Raw genomic sequence first — 21,560 nt, 5'->3', positions numbered from 1 at the left:
TTAAAAATACATTCCTAAATTAGCAGAACTTGCAACACTTTTTTGTCATTCAGTGAAAAAAAAAAATTATACATCAGATAATGTGGGTAAATAATTACTAAATTCTGTATTATTTCCTTAGACAGAGCTTCATAGTGTTGTCAGAAAAATTACTTGAAAATTCAGGCTTAAATTCTGCAAAATCTCACTGCTGCTCACCAGCCCCCAAACTCCAGACAAATATAGATTTGTTCTTTGTACACAGGCTTGTTTGTGCAATGCACTGTAGGAGTACCATCTCTTTTTTTTTTTTTAAGAAATACTCTGAAACTCTCTAATTACAACAGGATTAAGCAATCAGAGTGCTGAATTTACATAGAAAAACATTATACTAAAAAAATGAAATGCAATTCCAAGTACCATAGAATCATAGAATGGTTAGGGTTGGAAGGGACCTTAAAGATCATCCAGTAATTTAGTTCTCACCTCTTAATATTAAAAAAAAATTGAATAATTTTGCACTGATTTCGTGAGGAGGGAATCCTTCAGTTTTGTTTGTTTGCTTGTTTGTTTTTAAAGTAAAGTATCTTAGTACCATTAAATCATACAGCAGAAAGAGGAGTCATGAAATGTATCACTGTCTTCTGGTCTTACACAATTTTTGTAGAATAAATAGCAGTTACTTTTAAACAAAACCTTTTGTAGTTCTTTTCTTCATGGTGTTGGTGTTTTGCCATTTCTTGCCATAGAGCTAAAGGAAATGATTCATATGTTATACATCATTGCTAAAAAAATTTCTTTGAGGACAAGCATGTAATTTCTTATTAATCTTGGGGATTCAATGCATGTGAAATTATCTCTAATTCCAACTCACCAAAATGAATTCAGGATCAACCTTTCTGAATTTCTAGATATGATTCTTTTTCCTGTTTTCGTTACTGGAGCTCTTCACTTTGTAACCCAATAGTTTAAATCTAGTTTTTGAGATATAAAGGCACAGCATACTATTGGGAATATCTAATGACGACTGTGTTTGGATAATGTGTTATTTATGGGAGGCATAAAAAAAATTGAAGTACCAATCAGCTTTCAAGAAAGCAGTTTAATGGTTTTATTGGTCAACATGAATGAAATGTATGAAGTGGGAAACAAAGAATGACAAAGATTTTAGACCAGAATCGTACATTTAAAGTCATTAATCTCTAATGTTTCTAAAATTAGAAATCTTCTATTTTGCACAATATTTGCAATAACTTAATAAACGTATTTGAAGTGTGAAAAATATTTTAAAAAGCTACTATATTCCAGTTTTAGAACCGTCATCAGCCTTCATCAGCCTTGGTAACATCTCTTCTACGCAATTTCTCCTAATATAAGTACGAAACATTCTACCTCGGGGACATAGGATTATATGCTACTGCCTATAAAAAAAAAGTTTATGTACGAAAAGAGATTTTGTTCTACGTATCTGAGACCTATGTTTGGTTTTTTTTTTTTTTTATTTTTTTAAACTAGTGGTCAAATAAGTAAGGTAACAGCATATTTGAGATGATCTTGTGCTGCTCACAGACATAAGCAATTTGTCAATGGATTTTTACAGCATGAAGTATCACAAAGAGCAAATATGGAATAGTAGCCCTGTAACAGTTAGCTGCCTGGATTTAAGCATGGTAAAAGGCATTTTCATACTTGCAAGCTGTCATTTATACTACTGTAAGATATCAGAAATGCGATCATGAATCAGACAAATGAAAGAAAGTAAATATAGTTATTTGTAACATCATAGGATGTTGAAAGAACAAAGCAAGCAGACAAAGTTAAGTAGTGAATATGCACTTGAATTAAAAATGGAAAACATAAAAAAAAAAACCAAAACACTTTAGATGCCTTGTCTTCAGGAGTCTCATATCATATCTCGTAACTTCCATAAAATGCAACAGATCTTCAATCCCTCTTTATTCTGGACAGATTGTCACTATCCTAGATCACATGGTAATTTACACATAAAGCCTTCTTTACCAACTGTACTGTTCTATAAAAAGAATTACATTAACACCTATTAAAATTATATATATACACACACACATATATATACACACACACTGCGGTTGTCTTGATTTAGAAGGACAGTAATTTTGTACCTGGTTACAGTATCACTGCTACTTTCAGACTATACAATAAATATTGTTGAGATTATAAGAATTATAATATAGAAATGAAAATATTAAAAACTAAACAAAAAACCATTCAAATTTGCTATGCAAAAGGATTTGGGGAAGTTATAATTTATTTTTTAAATGTTTCTAAAGTATGTTGTACTCTACAAAGAATACTCTGAGGGAAAATGAGCTTTTTCAAAACTTACAAAGTTTTGGTTGGTTCCACACAACACATCATGACTCAAATAAAAAGGTGTTCTCAGAGAATAATGAATTACTTTTTAGGCATACACATGCCTCACCAGGCAATAAGGTCTCTCAAAGCTGTACATGGTCTTACAACGGCCTTTGTGAAATAATCAATATTTTTCCTTAAATGATCCTAATATTTAGGAAAACTGGTGAATACATGCACACATTTTTGAACATGTGATCATAAGATATACATAAGATATTTACAAGAGAAGATTAACATATATGCATAACAACAGGTGACCCTAAAAACACTCTTTAAAACGTTTTGGTTCTCAATATATGCACATATATTGCTATTAATATCCCACAATTAGCCCACAGAAGCTATGTTGCATGCATTCAGAATTACTTGGTTGTGAAAAGTAAAAATATATTTATAGAAAAGCAACATTTTCTTTTTTTCAGATTATAACCTTTTCTGCTTTGTAGCTCTACGGATTACTTTTTGTGTCTTGTCTACTAAGTTTGGCACACAGCTACTGAGAAATACTGCATTGTATTACATATATCCTTCCACTTCTATTTGTTGTGTGTTGCATATTTGGGAGATACACCAACATTTGTTCAGGGAAAAAATACACACTAAGAATGGTTTACATTTTATTTTATTGAAAATAATTTGTAATAGATCATTAAGAAGGAAAAACGTTGATACTCTAAACATATGTGTTTTCAAAATGCCTAATATTCTATGAAGATATGCTTGATTCAGGTTTCTATCCACACAATGACAGCACTCCAGAAGAACTAAGTTACTTAAAGCACCTTTAGTTTTGTGGACAAAAATATTTTCATTAATAACGTTTCTGAACCGTACCAAGATCTTCTGCAGGTCCATTAGCACTCTCTCCTAATCACTATTCCTTCAGTAGAAATTACTGCTTGACGCTATGCTATTCTCACTTTCAGCAAGCATATTTTTAGGAACAATACAGATTTTACGAAAAGACAGAGGTACTTTTTTCTCCCTAATTTTAAGCTTGACTAAGTGGTAAAGTGAACTTTGTGCTGGTGATAAGTAGCTAAATGAACTGGAATTCTTTAACCACAACTGTAATACTGCCGGTGCCAGGGGCCAGGGGAAGAAGTTCACTTTTTCACAGGGCACCTCATTAGTTTTAAGCCACAAGACCTATTTTTCATTTGAAGTGCAGTTTTCTCTGCACAGGCATCCAGACTTTGACCTTTCTGTTGTGATTGTGAGATGTGAACTATTGTCATATCACACAATTGCTTTGTAATGTGTTTTTTTTTTTTATCCACAGCATTTGAACTCACTCCACCATCACATTTCAGCAAGCCAAATAACTGTCAAGCTAAAAGAATGTTCAAACTCAGCCAATCTAAACTGGCTTAAAAAATTTGGCCTAGAGGTTAAAGCTTTAATATTCTAATTTTAACTTGCCAGGCTATTGAACTGAAAGTTAGTGCAAAGAATTTTAATACATTTATTTAATACTCATGTATTCTTATTAAGGTTTATTAATTGCCTCCTTTATCTCACAAACAGTAAAATATTGCATCCTATTTGCCTATATCTACATTTTTCCATCTTTTTCATGAAGCACAACAAATTAATTCTAAATAATGAAGACCTGTTGTCTCCTCTTGGATGTATCTTAATTATCATTGAAAGTGTCACATACGCATCCCTGTTCATAGAAGTTTACACACAGAATCTGAGACACATTGAAGTCTGAGAGTTATGCTTTATGTTTCTGCACTGCCAAAATCTTCCCCTGAAGAATTGCATGTTAATATTTTCAGAGCTGACACAGTGCTCACCAAGCAGAGAAAAACAAAGCACTGAACTTCTGGTTAAAAGAAAGTGATACACAACAGAAGGCAACCTCTCTTCAACTTTGAATAGGCTTTTTTAATATGAAATTTTGCTAAATTAATTTCAGTAAGTGAGAAAGTCTGCATAATCTGTATTTTTTGTTTTCCATAACATCTGAAATAGAAAATGTATGGAAGTTGAAAATTCTGTATCACTGTACGTCTGTCACAGATCTGGAAATATAAAACTGACATAAACCTTAAGCAACTCAAACTTTGGTATTAATTGAGGAGTCTTTTTTTTTCCCCTCCATTTTTATTTCCCCTTGGCTTTTCATTGCTATTGATTACTTCAAAGAAATTTCTTATATTTGATAAGGTAATAGGATTTCATTCTAGGAAATCGCAAGTAAATACCTTTATTCAAGATTTGCAATCTTAAAAAGATTGCAGCAATTGAACTGCAGTGAGTTAAGGCTTTTTTAACTGTGAAATATAAATATTAACTTCATATTTAATTTAAAAAGACCCTAATGCAAAGGCAGGCAGAAATAAATTGGATTTTCATTTATTAGATCTTGTTTTAAGAATGTGAATTTGTTCTAAGAACATGTTTATTAATTTAGGTAAAATACTTTACTGCATGAAACTACTTATAGTTTTACACTAAGAATAACCAAGTTACGGGGATAATTTTATTACTTCCAATAAAAGTAATTTATACCTTAACCAAACAAAAGGATGACGAAATGACATGATTTAGATCACACTTTAATCCATTGCTGATTTGCAAAGGGAAGAAAAAAAATCCTTTCAAAGGAAACTTTGTATCAAAATGGAATTCTGTTGTTAGCATTCACTCAAATAAATAGACACTGCTTATATGAAATCACTTCTGCTTTTAGACCAACATGTAGTAGCTGTCACTATACTCCAATGACATAACAAAAATAAAGTCATTAAGACAACTTACCAGAACAAATAACTGCTGGTTTAAAAAGTAACAGACTCCGGACTGGGTGATCTTATATATTAAAGTCAGAAATAATTCATCATGTTTACTTTGTAAATGCCTCATTTATCAACAAGAATAGAATAAAGCAAAGAATAAGAATCTATGCTACATCAGTGGTCCTTACTCTGCAATGTAGATCATATTTATATATGTATGACCATTTTTATGTCCAGAAAATGCAATAACATACAACTTCATTGTTTTCAGTATCTGGTACTTTGAGAGGTTTTCTTGTAATCATTAAATTTGGAAACATTAATCTTCTTCATACAACAAGGGTGTATAATTGAAGTTGTAAAACTATTCTTCTAGTTTTATTAATGGATGGGTAGAAATAGAGAAAAATACCACAAAAATGGAATCCAGCTAAACAAATCCATATGATTTCTCACTGAAAGATGAAGTTTTATATTTCTGAGTACTCAAGCTCCAGCAGTAATGTTAGCTTTCAGTTCATTTAAAAAAAGCCCAAACTCCCAAAATCCCCTGAAAACATTCAGAAAAAAAAAAAAAACAAGGAAAAAAAAAACCAACCAAACAAAACAAAAACCTAAAAAACCAAATCAAACAAACAAAAAAAAAAAACCAACACCAGACACCCCCCCAAAAAAACAACAAAAAAGAAAAAAAAAAAAGAAAAAAAACCCCAACCCTACAAAAAGAACCCAACCAAAACCAAACCAAACCAAACCAAAAAAACCCCAAACCAACAACAGCAAAATAAACCAAAACAAAACACAACATGGTTTATTAAGACTGACTGGCCAAGCAGCTAGAGGTCAGAAATAGTGAGTCACCAGCCGTGATTCTCTGAACTGTGACCTACAGTCACTGGATCCTTCACTATTCAGAACTGCTCTGACACCTAGAAATATGTGACCTTTGCTCCTGTTCTATCTGCTTAGGGTCTAGAATAAAAATTAAAAATCAGCTTATTTCAGACACAAATTCCTAGCTGAGGACTTTTATATAAGAGTTACCAGAGTGTTGCTAAGATCAACTGAAGTCATGATGTAGTTTATTTGAGCTTCGAAAAATTTGCTTATCCTGGTAACAGTGATGTCTTAAATCTATCAGCCCTCCCTGTAGTCAGGAAAAGAAAAGCCTTTACAGATTTGCCATACTGGGGACAGGGAAAATTCTGAAAAAAAATGACTGACAAGTAGTTGACAAATAGATCACTGAAATTTGAAAAGCTGACAATGTCAAGCACTGTTGAGTGACTCACACTCTACCAAACCAACTACAATAATCACTCAGTTTTCCAGATGTATAGGAACCTAGAATTTCTGGAAAACAGTCACTGAGCATGTATGAATCAACTGCTCTATTCATATGACATGAAGCAGTTGTGCAAATACAGAACAAATCTGATGCCTCTATGATTCAGACTTCCTACATATAAAATCAATCTTTTGGGGAATTTGCCAGGAAGACATTTGTCAAGTTCTGTCACACAAACACAACACTGAAGGATATTGTTTCAGCAGTTAAATCTAAAATGACAATTTAATTGAACAAAGCAAAAGATCTATGCCAACTTACCACCTCACCTCAATGTCCTCACAGCACAATCAATGACTGGAGGATTAAAAGCGTAAGACTCTTCAAGATTTCCCTGAAAGAGAAAATAAAACACATTTTATTTTCATTTCTAGAGGAACACCACAGTTCTAAAGCATTCAAGAAACAGAACAAGTACACTGACTGTAAATAAATTCTGCAAACTGGTATTGAAAGGCAGCAAAACAAAGCAGAATTTTGAGATTAACTCTGATGTAAAAGAGTCTGGATCATCAGTGGTCACATATTAAATGATGTGAATTAGAGATTTTCTGATTAAAGTGTTCACAAAACAACAACTATGTTTTCAAACACATTGTTTTAATTATAAATACTTTCTTGCTATGTCAGTGCTAGACCAACACTTTTTCAACTACTATTTTTAGTGCTAAAACGTAGTTTCGTAACTGAACCTATGTTATTAGCTCATTAAGTACACCAGAGGTATTACCAAAACCTGTGGTACTATTAGAGGCAGTATGTTAATCAGTAAATTACCTTAACAGTTTGTGAAAACAGAACTCTAGCCTTTCCAAAAGTAAAGCTATCTGTTCACACATCACAAACCAGTGTCAATCTCTACCACACGGATGTCCATTCTAATTCTTTTATTTAAATCTTTGTCATTAGAAGTCAGGCTTACAGAGGGCCTATAAACTAAGCAACCCAAAACTGATGAGTGTCAAGTACACACTGAAAGCAGGAATCAACTTTACAGCGTATATTTGAATGTCACTGTAAGAAGATAAAATTATAAGCACCTTTCCTTTCAGATGTGCATATCTTTATACATTGCTTTTGGATGTGTTTAATTATGCCCTAGCTCCACAGTGGTCTGATTTAATATTATTTGTAGCTTGGGTGGAAAAGATAATTGCTTTTGTGACAACAGCATTTCTATCATGCAAAGATATTCCTTTCTAAACTGACTTTTTCTTTTGTTTCTTCTTCATCTTATTCATACCTTCTTCCATTTCAACTTTTGTGGAATGCATTGGCCTGTTGACCCTTTGGGCAAATAGCCAATTTTGGCTGCCAAGTACTCTTAAATTATTTTATCACATGCAAATAGTCTGGGTAAATGATGGTCTATCTTTTCTTTCATAATGAAAGACTGGTTGTGGGATTAAAAAAAAGCAAATAAAAAGCCCCAAACCTCAACTGGCTTGTTGTTATTGTGTTAAGCAGTGAATTTCTGATTTTTAGTGGGACTGAAGTTAGTATTTTCATGGTGTACTAATTTGTTTATTGCTTTATCTGTGCCATCATCATAGGACATATTCTCTATAACATGATGGTTTTCTACTTTCTTCCTTCTTGGGACTGATGGAGTACACCTCTCAGAGAAAGGGAAGAGTATCTTTGGTCACAGGCTTTGCCAAACTGTGAAGAAGGCTTTAAACTGAAGTTGCTGGATAGGTTAACCTCAATCCATCCTGATCCTACCAGCCTGATGCTGGTGCTAATAGCAGATGTCCAGAGACTGGAGAGGGATCACAGGTCAGAAATGGAGCACCTGATGAGCAACACAAAGGACTTCCAACCACTCCAGCCAATAACTCCTCATCATCAGGGTCCCAGCTGAAATGCCTCTATACCAATGCATGTAGCATGCCTGGAGAGGTGGGCCAGTGCAAACCTCATGAAGTTCAACAAAGCCAAATGCAAAGTCCTGCACCTGGGTTGGGGCAATCCCAAGCACAACTACAGGTTGGGCAGAGAACACATTGAGAGTAGCCCTGAAGAGAAGTACTTGAGAGTGCTGGCTGACGAGAAGCTCAATGTGAGCTGGCCATGTGGGCTTACAGCCTGGTAAGCCAACTGTACCCTGGGCTGCATCAAAAGGAGCATGGCCAGCAGGTGGAGGGAGGTGATTCTCCCCCTATACTCTGCTCTGATGGGACTCCACCTGCAGTACTGTGCCACAAGAAGGACATGGACCTGTTGGAACAAGTCCAGAGCAGGGCCACGAAGATGATCAGAGGGCTGGAGCACACTTCCTATGAAGACAAGCTGAATGAGTTGGGCTTGTTCAGCCTGGAGAAGAGAAGGTTCTATGGAGACCATCCAACAGCCTTCCAGCACCTAAAGGGGGCCCTAAAAGAAAGCTGGAGATGGACTTTTTACAAGGGCAAGTAGTGACAGAACAAGAGGAAATGGCTTTAGGCTGACAGCAGGGAGATTTAGATTGGACATTAGGAAAAGAATCTTCACTATGGTGGTGGTGAGACCGAAACTGGTTGCCCAGAGAAGTTGTGGCTGCCCCATCCCCGGAAGTGTTCAAGGCCAGGTTGGACAGGACTTTGAGCAACCTTGTCTCGTGGAAGGTGTCCCTGTCCATGGCAAGGGGCTTGGAACTAGATTATCTTTAAGGTCCCTTCCAACCCTAACCATTCTATGTTTCTTGTTTTCTAGCTCTAAGTTGCCTTCTTGTCTTCCCTTCTTTCATTTCATGTACCTTAATACTTACCATGTTTCCACCTTCCCAGTGTCTTCCATAAATATGCAAATGTTCCATTTTTTCACTGTTATCCCATTTAGTGAATAAAGCTAGCTTAGACTGAGCAGGAATAGTTTACTTTCCATCTCATCCTTCTTGTACTATCCTCTCTAGGCCTTGATAATATCTTCATTTTCAGTACTTCCTTTTCTTTTGTCTTTGGAATACATGTTCCACTTAAACTACAATCATGAACAAAACAAAAAGAAAAGCAGCAGATTTTGGTCTTTATGCTGTTAGTCTGCAAGTCTTGTAGATTTTACCCTGCTGCCAGACTCCTCTCTTTATTCTAAAATAACCCTCCCAATAATGTAACTGAAACATATGTTGTGACAGTAAGAACAAAGGAAGAATGCAGATGCACAAAGACTGTCAGCTTCTTAGTCTATTGATCCCCTCTTACGTGCAGTGGAGAATCCGTCCACTTCCTAAATGTGCACTCTTTCTACACATAAATTAATCACTCAGTATTGAAAAGTTAACCTTAAATTAAGACAAGTAATAATAAAAAGGAAACATTTTCCGTTACCTAAAAATATGATAAGTATAACTGCCACTGCCAAGTATTTTGTATTCTCAGTTACAAGTAGTATTTCTGTCATTCTCCTGAATATGATTTTTCTCAGCAATGCTTTTCATATTCAAGGATCATATCCTACAAAACTCCTCCCAACAAGAAGGAAGTCAGACAAAAATGCCAGGGGCCCTGCACAGATGAACAAGGAACTCTTGGCAAAGCTCAAACTTAAAAAGAGAGTATATGAAAGGTGGAAGCAAGGACAGGTAACCAGGCAGGAATACAGAGACACTGTCTAAGCTTGCAAGAAAATCAAAGCCCAGGAATAGAATCTCGTGAGGGATGTCAAAGGCAGCAAGAATGGCCTCTCAATGTGTATCAAGTCCTAAAGGAAGACTGGGGAAAATGTGGACCCACTGCGGAAGGCATCAGGGTCCTTGGTGAAACAGGACATGGAAAAGGCTGAAATACTGAATGCACCCTTTGCCTTTGTCTTCACTAGTAAGACTGCCCTTCAGTAACCCCAGAGAATGGGAAAAGTTTGGTACTAAAGGTCCATCAGGCCTTAAGTCCATCCTGGGAACCTAATGGAGCAGCTAATCCTGGAAAACATATTCAAGCAGTTGAACAAGAAAAACACCAGGAGCAGTCAGTGTGGATTCACCACGAGGGAGTCATTCTTGACCAACCTGTTAACATTCTAGGGTGAAGTGACAGGATTAGTAGATGAGGGAAGAGTGATGGATATTACCTACCTATGCTTCCATATGGCTTTTGACACTGTGCACAGTAACTCCCTCACAGAGACAATGATGAGATATGGGCTGGATGTGCAGACAGTGAGGTTGAGCTAAAATGGGCTAAATGGCTGAGTTCAGAGTGTTTTGGTCAGCAATACAAAGTCTGCTTGTAGGCCTGTAAGTAGCAGTGTCCCCCAGGGATCAATATGAGGTAAATGAGGTTCAATGTCTCTATTAATAATCTAGAAGATGGGGCAGAGTGTAGCCTCAGCAATTTTGTAGATGACACAGAAGTGGGAGGATTGGCTGATACACCAGAGGCTTGGGCTGCCATCCAAAGGGACCTCAAGAGGCTGGAGAAATGGACTGTCAGCAACCTCATGAAATTTAACAAGCAGAAGTGGAAAGCAGCTTTGTACAAATGGCTCTAGGGGTCCTTGTGGGCACCAAGTCGAACATGAGTCAGCAACGTGCCCTTGAGAGAAAGGAGGTCAACATCTTCCAGGGTTGCAAGTAGAAGGAGTTGCAACCTTCTACTCCTTCACCAAACAGGTGAAGAGAGGTGATCCTTGCTTTTTATTCAGCACTGGTGAGGTCACTGGAGCACTATGTCCACTTCTGGGCTCCCCAGTACAAAGGAGATATGGACATACTGGAGCAAAACAATGAAGCACCATGAAGGTATTGAAGGGACTGGAACATCTCTCCTGTGAGAAAAGGCTGAGAGAGCTGGGTCTTTTCAGTCTGGAGAAGAGAAGGCTCAAGGGGAAAATCATCAGTGCGTGCAGATACCTGAAGGGAGGGTGCAAAGAAGATGGAGTTAGGTACTTTTCTTTGGTGTTCAATCGCAAGATAAGAGGCAATGGAAACAAGGAAACAGAAGGGTCTGCCTGAAGCTGAAACAGCTTTTTAATATGGACGCTGGAGCAGTTTGCCCAGAAATTGCTGTGGAATCTTCATCCTTCGAAATATTAAATAGCCACCTGGAGATGGTCTTAGGCAACCTGTTCTGAGTAGCATTGCTTGAGCAGGTACATTGGTCTAGATCCAACCTCAACCATTTTATGATTCTGTGATATTTTATTCATGGCGCTTAGTGTTTGTGTTTTTTCCACCCTAGGTGGGCTGTGATTGATAATGACCTTCCATGGTTTTCTATATCTCATTGATGACATTCAGAAGCAATAATATTTCTAATGATTCAGGAAAAAATAAAAGGCAAGTAAATAGAAATAAATGGCAAATAGGAATCAAGAATGTTTCACCCTAAAAGTTCTCTTCCCCTAAACTTCAGGGGAAACTATTTTGTCATAATACACTAGCAGTTTCAGAGAAAAATGTTCTTTGAAATGCACTGCACATGTAACACAAAAGAAGATGTTGAAAATAGGCGACTAAAGACCTTTTTTTTTCTGCTACAAATCATAACTATATTAAGACTCAGTGATATTAAAGGAAATAATGAAGTTGGAGCAAAGCTTATTGGTTCTGCACATTTTTATTTTCCTTTTCATGAGGGTAATCACAGCTAAGAGATACTGAAAAAATGCTATTTCCTTTTTCAGTAAATAGTTCAAGAAAATGCCAACAAAGTTTAAATGGCATGGCTTTAAAATGTTATCTCCTGGATTTAAATTTAAATATGATTAAGGATTTAGGTACTTATGACCTCCAAGCAACCAAGCACGAAGAAACATAAAAATCTCATCACCAAGATTCCTGAATATTTGTGGAAGGTACAATATGCCTCATCTAAACCCCTCTGAAATCAAGAGGAATTTTCCAATGATCTGATCAGGCTTTGATCTGACCTTCCAGACTATTAACTTAATGAAACATGAGAATGAAGACCCAGGGTATCATTACAGACTAGAGAACTCTTAATTCTGTTCAAGCTAATCACAGCTTAATGAACAAAAAATTATTTTTGCAAATTTCAGGATTTTAAATTCTGGGGTTTTTTTCTCTTTTCCTGAGAGCAAAATAAATTGCGAAGTATTTTGGTCAACTAAATCTGGATTTTTAAGTGGAAAATTACAGACATCCTACATCTTGCAAATTTAGAAGTACTAGAACACTGCAAAGGAGTATGGACCGGAAAGCTTTTGACAGTGTACAACCTCTTTCGCAAAGTGAACTTTACAAACTAAAAAGGCCTCTTTTCTATTGTTTACAGTCTAAGGAAGTGAAAATGGCAAGGTAGAAATGCACAGCTGCCTAAAATCACTTTTCCAGCTGCTGGTCAAAGTTAACATTTGCTAGCAAATATAAATTTATTACTCTCATATAACCCCAGAACAAAACCCAACAAATCCAGTGCATCTATTTTCTATTTTCAAGTTTGGGGTTTTTAAATGTGTATATGGAATTATGATAAGGTAACGGTTACAAAATAATTAGTCTTTATAAATAGAGGGCTATGTGTTTGATCCCATAACTGAGTCTCTGAAATGTGCATGACACTTTGGGTGACGAGCACAAAGGCTAACCAATAAGTTATAATTTGAGGTCTTCTGTAAGAAATCTGCTATATTTCTATGGATGGTAAATCATGTTCATACATATGGGGTATTTTAAGTACTGTTTAACAAATTGCATTTTGATCCTGACAGCCTAGCTATTCTGAATTCCTTCCCTTTTCCATGTCTGGGAACAAAGAGAGAAAGTAATCTTAAATTTACAAACATTTATCCCACCTCACTTCGCACTCACGTTACATGCCTTCTTTGCAGAAGCAAGTACAAGATGGTTTAAAAACAGAGACAAAATTATGAATTACTAAAAATCATTAATTACACCTCTTGATCATCTGCCAAAGGTCTTGGAAGTCTCAGGAGGTCCCTGTTCACTGGAAGCTAGTCAATATTACTCTCAGCTACAAAAAGGGTGTGAGGGAACTACAGACCTGTTAGTCTAACATCAATTCCTAGAAAAATTATGGACAAGATTACACTGGGTACTACTGAAAGGTATTTAAAGAATAATGAAATCATCAGGCACAGTCAGCATGGGTTGACAAAGGGAAAAAGTCCTATTTAACTGATTTGATATCCTTCTATGATAAGGTCAACTACATAGTGGATAAGGGAAGGAGGTGTAGGTAGTTTTTCTGGATTTTTGTAAGGTTTTAATACTGTCCTTCACAGAATCTTTCTGGACAAGTTGTCCAACTGTGGGATTAGTGGGTACATGGTGTGTTGGGTGAAGAACTGCTTGAAGGGCAGGGCTCAAAGGGTTGCAGTGAATGGGGCTACATCTGGCCAGTGAACAGTCAGTAGTGGTGTTCCTCAGGGTTCAATTCTAGGGCCAGTTCTATCCAATATATTCGTTAACGATCTAGATGCCCTATGCCTGTCAGTGTTTAAAATGCATTTAGACAATGTCATTAATAACGTGCTTTAAGTTTTGGTGAGCCCTGAAGCGGTCAAATATTTGGACAAGATGTCACTATAGGTCCCTTCCAACTGGCACTATTCTATTCTACAGAAGCAACGGTGGGCTTTCCATGTTGGCCGTTCTCCTTGTAGGCCTGAATTATCATGTGCATTTGAGTAAGTCTGAAAAGCAACATCCCTTTTTCCCTACGCAGCCATGTTCTGGGCCTTCCATCAGTCCCTGGCACCTCGCCTAGTTCTACAGGGGTTATACCGCAGTAGGCAGAACATGGGCAATGGCCACATCACAAGGGGCTGGTGACATAGCTGCTGTAGGGAGGTTATGAAAAGGGCTGTGGGGAGCCAGGCTAGGCTTCAAGCAAGCTGGTGGGTGAGAAAAGGCTGAAGTGAGAGGACACTCCTTGCCCATGGCAGGGGAGTTGGAACTAGATGATCCTTACAGTCCCTTCCAACTCAACCATTCTCTTTATATGACAGCGAAAGGGGCATGGCCACAGGTAAGGAGGCAGGGGCTGCCTGTGGTGCAACAGATAGTGGCTGCTCCTTCTCTGCTTTTAGGGCCAGCAGTCCAGAAGAGCATGCAACCAGACCCCATGGAACACTCCTGTCCTCAGCCAGTCAGCCACAGAGATTTGCAGCTTTCTGGCTGGTGCTATTTTCAAGCTATCAGCTTTTGGCACTAACCCTAGCACTGCAGTGGCCAAATCACAGTCTCCAGCAGGCTAGCAGCAGCCCATGCTACTGTGTGGTTGATGACATGGACAGTCCAAGGCAGGTGTCTGCTGGCTGCCAGGGAGAGATGGGAAGAGCAGCCTTGGCCTCAGGCTGGGAAAGCTCTGGGCAGGGCTTGCCTATGGTGACCAAGGGTGGCTGCTCCCGCTGTTTGTTAATACTGTCTTGTTTTGCACAGCCTCAGGCCCAGAAAGGGACACAACTAGAACACAGTGCACTCCCATCCCCTTGTTCCTTAGCCACACAGCCAGAGATTTCTGCAGCTTTCTACAAGGCCATTGACTTAAGGACAAATACACACAGCCCCAGTCTGCAACACACTATGGTCTCACAGGCAGCTGGAAGCCACCCTTAGCCATGGACCAGGGGAGCTCTGCAACACCTACCTTCTATGTCTGAAATTTTCCTTGAAATTAAGTTTCTGATTTATGAACACATTGGCTTGTGTGGGTTTTTTTGGGGGAAACCTTTTGGGCCTTTCCTTATGTGACAAGAGCCAGGATTTATTAAAGATGGCAGCATGCATATGCCAATGGTAAACAGTGTCCCAATGCCCATTTGCCTCACTTGCATGCTGATAGCCGAGATCTCCCTTTCTCCCAGTCTTAAATGTGACTTGCTTAATGCATTGATTCTTCAATCTGATATCAGCAGATAAACAGAGACAGTTTCACCTTCATGAACTCTGAAAACTTTAACAAGCATTTAACTATTACCCAAGAGCTAACCTAAATACTTCAAAACGTGATCCAATCATCTGAATGTCTAACTGTGTCCTGGGTTCAGCTATAGCAGTCATTTTTCTCTTTCTTAGTAGCTGGTGCAGTGCTGTGGTTTTTAACTTTCAGCCTGGGAACAACGCTGAGAACACTGATGTTTTTAGTTGTTGCTAAGTAATGTTTATTCCAACCAAGGACTTTCTCAGTCTCACGCTTTGTCAGGGAGGAGGGGAAGCCGGGAGGAAACAGACAGGACACCTGACCCAAACTGGCCAAAGGGGTATTCCATACCACAGCACGTCATGCCCAGTACATAAACCGGGGGGAGTTACCCGGAAGGTCAGACCACTGCTCAGGTCGGGCTGGGTATCAGTCGGTGGGTGGTGAGCAATTGTATCCTCTCCCCTTGTTATTTCACTAATCATTATTATCACTGGTGGTAGCAGTAGTGGTTTTGTATTATAACTTAGTTGCGGGACTGCTCTTATCTCAACCCGTGGGAGTTACATTCTTTCGATTCTCCTTCCCATCCCTCCGGGAGCAGGGGGAGGAAGAAGGGGGGGTAGTGAGAGAGCGGCTGTGTGGTTCTGACTTACTGGCTGGGCTCAAGCCACGACAAACTGCAAGCCGGATAAACATATAATGTAGTCATGAAACTGAACAACTATAAATGCCTACTGAACTATCACTTAAAATGTCTGTGCATAAACATTGATTAATCACTTTTTTATTCTCACAAGTTGGATACATTTTTTTAGTGAACTATAATTAAAAAAATAAATTTATTATAGTTCTAATACACAAACTTAATTATGCTTTCTCTTTAAGTAGGAAAACCTAAAATTCCAGTTATATATTAGATAAATACAATTACTCTTTTCATGGAATTATAAAACATGTATGTTTATGGAAAACATTTAAAATTGATATTCATATATAGTTTCCTGATTTAAAAAAAAAAAAAATCCACTTTCCTTTTGCACAAGAATAACAAGCATATGGCCTCTTTCTTCTTATGCAGCAACCAGCTGAAATACTACAAATACTCATTTGGTGGTTCATCTCCAAAATCCCCTTTTTTTCTTTTTTAAATCAGTCACGTTAATTTTTTTTTCTGAAAAAAACACTAATTTTTTATTTATATTTTACAAGATACCTTTACATAAAATTTAAGTTTAAAATTGAAATTTTTAATTTTGCTTTCAGTATGATACTTTTCTATATGAAGACACATTCTCTGCATTTTCTATATGAAGACACAATTTTTTTGTGAAAACTGTATTGTGTTGAATCACTCTCTAACAGCATGGGTAGTATTTTTCGCTAATTTTAATTTTAAAAATTTACAGTTATCAGAAATTACAGTGTTAGTTACAGATTACAAATAAAAAGCCAAGTGCTTCCAAATATCAGAAGAATGACATTCTGAACCTTCTCCAGGATAGAAAGATGTGGGTTAAAAACCACTATTTTTCAAATAGCCTTTTTTTTTTTTTTTTTTTTACTAGAGAGTCTAAAGCTAAAGAGATAAACTCACCAACAAAGATCTTCAGATTATTTGTTGCAGTGTGATTCCATTTAAGAATATGAAACATCATTATTTACTCCAAAGCTGACTTCAGCCTTATTCTATGTTACTAAATTTAGGTCACAATTTCATAGTGGTGCTAAGTTTCTTATAATCTATATGGAACCAGGAAAGACACCTCACTGATCTTAGGTGACTAAAGTACAGTGCCTTGCAATCCAAACCCAAACAAACCAAAATCCAACTGCTTAAGCCTGTCTTAAAAGCTACAGATATTGCATTTTTGAAACTTCCCATCTCCTACTTTCTTGTTATAAGCTTATAAGAAACAATTTCTTATTTCTTTATTATTATTGGAGACTGAAGAAGAAAACTGGAAAAATCTCAACTTCAGCTCTGAACAGTGTCAAATATTTCTGAAATACGGATTCCCTGTGCTGCTGCCTCTCACCTACTGACAAAGAACACATTATTCTGAACTGGTATTGAGTTTGCAGAATGTTTTTTCCCTGTTAAAAGAAAAGTGAAGTAGTATAAACTGCAAGGGAAGCGTACCAGTGGGTTTCGAGCATTTATTTAATATGATCTTGCAATGCCTTCTAAAGCGGTGGAACAAGGTTGTATATGGAAATGGACTGTGTCAATCATTTTGAAGTCAGAAGCTTTTCAATATCAGATATATTTTCCACAGTCACGTTGGAAACAGAATGAATAGAAATATGCAAATAACAAGGGATATATGCTGTCAGTGCTGGAGGCTGAATGACACCATGCAAATAACTACCTTGAATACACATTTCGTTACATTTTAACATTGCTCTGTGTGTGGCCGAGATTTCTTAGGCTAATGCTATACACAGCTTAGCATTTCCTATACGTATATAAAACCATCAATTAACTTACTTTAAGTTGCTTAATTAATCATCACACCATAGGAATTCTGATTAAGCAATATGAACTAATAAAATGTGTCCTGAAAAACTGGTACACTACCAATTGCCCTTTTTTATAAACACATTCAAATATAAGATTCTTTATGAATTAATCCACTCTTTCCTCAGTACCCTTTATTACTCTAAACTATGCATTTTACCTGCTTGTATTGAGTTTGCTTGCTCCAAGTACATGGGCTTTCATCACTTGAAAATTATTAACCTGACCAGCTCACCACTACTGAAAGATTTTCTTCATGTTCAGTAGAATTTCTCTTTCTGTTAACATTGCTGGTTTTCCTCACGTAGTCTTAAAAAAAAGCAGTACCTCCAACCAAAGCAAGTAAACCTAATACCTAAAATATATCCTAAATATTCTACTTAATAAGCATAAATACAGCCCACTTTAGATTTATTTATTGTCATTTTCTGGAAGAGTAATAAACAGATTTTGTGTACATTTAAAGAAAAGAAGAGTTACAGGGCTGAGTCCTATAAAGAGAAATCAGAAGGAAAAAAAATAAAATAGAATGAACCATTGCAAAGTTGTGGTAGTGGGACAAAGATTGGTAAGACTTTTTCCTGTATTTGGGGGTGTGCATGTCTTTCACTCCACCCCTCCCCACACTTTTTTCCTACCTACCTTTCTATGGCTTTTTTTTTTGTTATTACTCAATTTCTTTTAATAATTTCACTGTTAGGGCTCTTTTAATTCTGATCTCAGTATCATCAAGGATACCAGTATATCAGCATAGCTACGAGTCTAAATTACAGATGATAAAACCTCAAAAAATGTGAAGATCAACAGTGCAGCTGAAAATCATAGGATAGCTCTGGAAACTCCTCTATTTGGTTTCCTAAACTTGTAGAAATAGAAAAATCTCCATTATTTTACTTAATGAGTGGCCATTTTTATTAAAAAAAAAAAAAAGAAAAAAAAAGGAAAACCTTCCAATAAGAGAATGGTGGATTACAGTGCTATATATATATATGTCTCAAAAGGAGGATATGTAACACAACCCCACGGATCAGTAGGCTGGTCCCCATTTCAGAAAATTACTTATAAAATGTCTGTGATATTTTTTACAAAAATATTGTCTTCCCCAAAAAAACTTTTCTGTCTCCAGAACGTTTATTTGTTCCTCTAAGCAGGAAACATACGAAAGTGAATGTCACAGACCCCAAACCTTATTTCTAAGTCCATGTCACACATTGTCACAAGCTCTGGAGAGAAAAGACATGGACATTGCTTGGTGGCTGCCAGCAGATTTTCGAGACAGACTGTTCTGTTAAACTCCGTGTGTGAACATAGCCAGGCCTCTCTCATTTTTGTCCCCGGGAAATGAGGCTTACAGTCTTCTGCTATGTCACTGACATGCCATGTAAATAAATTCACTGAAAAATACTGTGGAAGTATGTGAATCTATGTGAAGGAATACTACTCATCTCAATTTGACCTCATTAGGGCTAATTGTCTTGCGGTTGTCCTTTAATCTTCTTCATAATCACTCTTGTATTGAAATGATGCAAACCGACATTTATTGTATTTCATGCCTTAAGTATGCAAACCTAACAGTTACCAGAGGAAAGAGAATATGTCCTCCTGTCATGTTATTCTGCCCTCTCCACTGTCACTCGCCTGACATACAGTCAGTGAGCCTAGAAAGCACAGCACTGATATGTAAGAACCAATGGTCTCATTTTCTGCAAGTTTACCTCTTTGATGGCACCACCACAGTAAAAGGGGTAGAAACACATGATTTGGGAATTTTCTTTTGATGTAGATTGTTTTTTCCACAACACCAAGAAGCATTCTTGGATGTTTGGAAGCCACAACCAGGGACATACAAGAGAGCTCTCTAACAACTGAGCAACTTATAAGGACAAATGAGATTGTAGTCAAGCCGAACTTTTTCCAAGGCAATCTCTTTAAACAGTGTGGTTATGCACATGGAGATGGCACAGGGTAACAGATGAGGTCTTAGATGGGCTTAGGACTCATGAACAAGGTACCACTTTTGTGCTTTAGAAAAGAAAACCACATCTACACCCAAACCAAAAAGTAGTGAGAAAGAATCAAATAACTTTGACTCTCAGTCAACATGGTACAAACAACTCTCATGCTGAGATATCCTTCATCTGACTAACTTCATTCAGATCCTGGAAACTGTTTAATTGGCTCAGCATAACACTGGAAGTACTTAGCCTGAATCAGAGTAAGTGTCCGAGAGAAGGCTCAACACTTTCATAATTTAATTTAAAAAATTGTTTTAACGGAAGACTGTATAAAACTTTGTTATATCTCTAGAATTATCTCTTCATAGTGATTTCTTTTTCCCCATAGAATTGGAAAATTAATTTTGTTTAGGAAATTTGTATGACAGAGATTGTACTGTCAAAAATTGCTTGCTTACTTAGAGCAAATTTTCCTTGCTGATATAATGCTATCAACAATATCTGATAATTATTCTCAAGATGTGTGAGTACACAGACAGTGTTTAGTCTTTAGAAAGATGATGAACTTCAAAGTAAGATGCAACATAAAGAGTGTGAAAAATATGTGTTGCTCAAATGACATTTATACTGCAATATTCCTTACCTAACCATTTGCTTCTATTCAAGAAAGAACATCAGGAGATGTGTCTTTGGCTCCAAAAAGTAACATCCAAGAGAAGGAAAAATATCTATCCCTCAAATGGAAACATGTAAGTGTGAATAATTACATCAAAATCAGGAACTTTAACATATAGCAAATCTAAGGCCTAATTTAGCTCAGTTTCCTTGGAGAACAAGAATTTGAAGTTCTGCAAAAACACTAGATAAGCAAAAGTGTTGGTCTAAAGTGGCCAGAGAGTATTTCCCATTTCTAGATGTGGTGGGAAAGGAGATTATAATGTAGATGTGCAAGAAGGATGTTGAAATAGGTTGATTTAGGGGTTTGTATCTAATGTCTTTTATAATAATAGAAGGTACTTTGCCGTAACTATTTTTCTTTGAATACATTCCTGATCACACACTCCTGTTCAATCCGGACAACCAAAGTCACCTGTGTATTAGTCCAGAAAGCTGGCAGCAGATAATGAACTAAGAGTTCTATTTGCATGGGAGATGTGGGAAAAGCCTATTAAGACCTCTCACTAGTCTAATCTCACTTCCACCAACAGAATGAAACATAGTCTCCTTCTTAGCTATGGCACAAGCAGGCAGCCTTCCAGGGATAACTTTACAGCCAAGTAAATCAGTGTTTCTCCTCCTGTAAAGTCATTCTCAGTAGTATTGCTATTTAAAGGTAGCACCACAAAGAATAATATCGAGAAACTTGGCATTGCCCCGATGGGAATGTAGTAGCACAGGAAGCAAAATAGAGGGGTTTCAGGCTGCTATTTGGTAGAGATTTAAGCTCTAGCAAACAGGCCCCTGCAGAGAGATAAAGTGAAAATGTGTTTAACCCTTTTTCACCTATTAGAATGCCACTGGAGTTGTTTTACCTTGCATTTGAAAAAGTCTGCCAATTTTTATTCCAATGCTGTTGCAAAACTAAGCTGTAAAAAGAGCTTGAAATTGTAGGGAAAAATAAAAAATAGTAGGGCAGACACTACTGTCGTTCTATATTAACATATGTTAGTAATATTAATTAAAATGCTAGTATTTGTTCTTCATAAGACAGAAGTTCCTGGAAAGCCTACCATGGGCTGAGGCAAATGCAGCAGCCAGGGCCAACCCAGGATGTCAAGGCCTGGGACAGCC

General features: G+C 37.0%; 1 protein-coding gene across 49 annotated transcripts in view; it reads right to left on the bottom strand.

The window, feature by feature from the left end:
• Nucleotides 1-21,560, bottom strand: part of PTPRD (protein tyrosine phosphatase receptor type D) — a 1,245,299-nt gene that overhangs the window by 949,376 nt on the left and 274,363 nt on the right. For 48 of the 49 annotated variants that reach the window (XM_030512143.1, XM_030512142.1, XM_030512141.1 and 45 more), the window contains exon 3: nt 6,733-6,805. The gene's annotated coding sequence lies outside the window, so the exon portion shown is untranslated. The remainder of the gene's footprint in view (nt 1-6,732; nt 6,806-21,560) is intronic. The other variant, XM_030512145.1, reaches the window with a different exon arrangement.

This window comes from Strigops habroptila, chromosome Z (assembly GCF_004027225.2).
Source record: "Strigops habroptila isolate Jane chromosome Z, bStrHab1.2.pri, whole genome shotgun sequence".
NCBI classification, from domain to species: domain Eukaryota; kingdom Metazoa; phylum Chordata; class Aves; order Psittaciformes; family Psittacidae; genus Strigops; species Strigops habroptila.
Note: the sequence above shows the minus strand (reverse complement) of the source record. Positions and strands in the feature narration are given on the sequence as shown.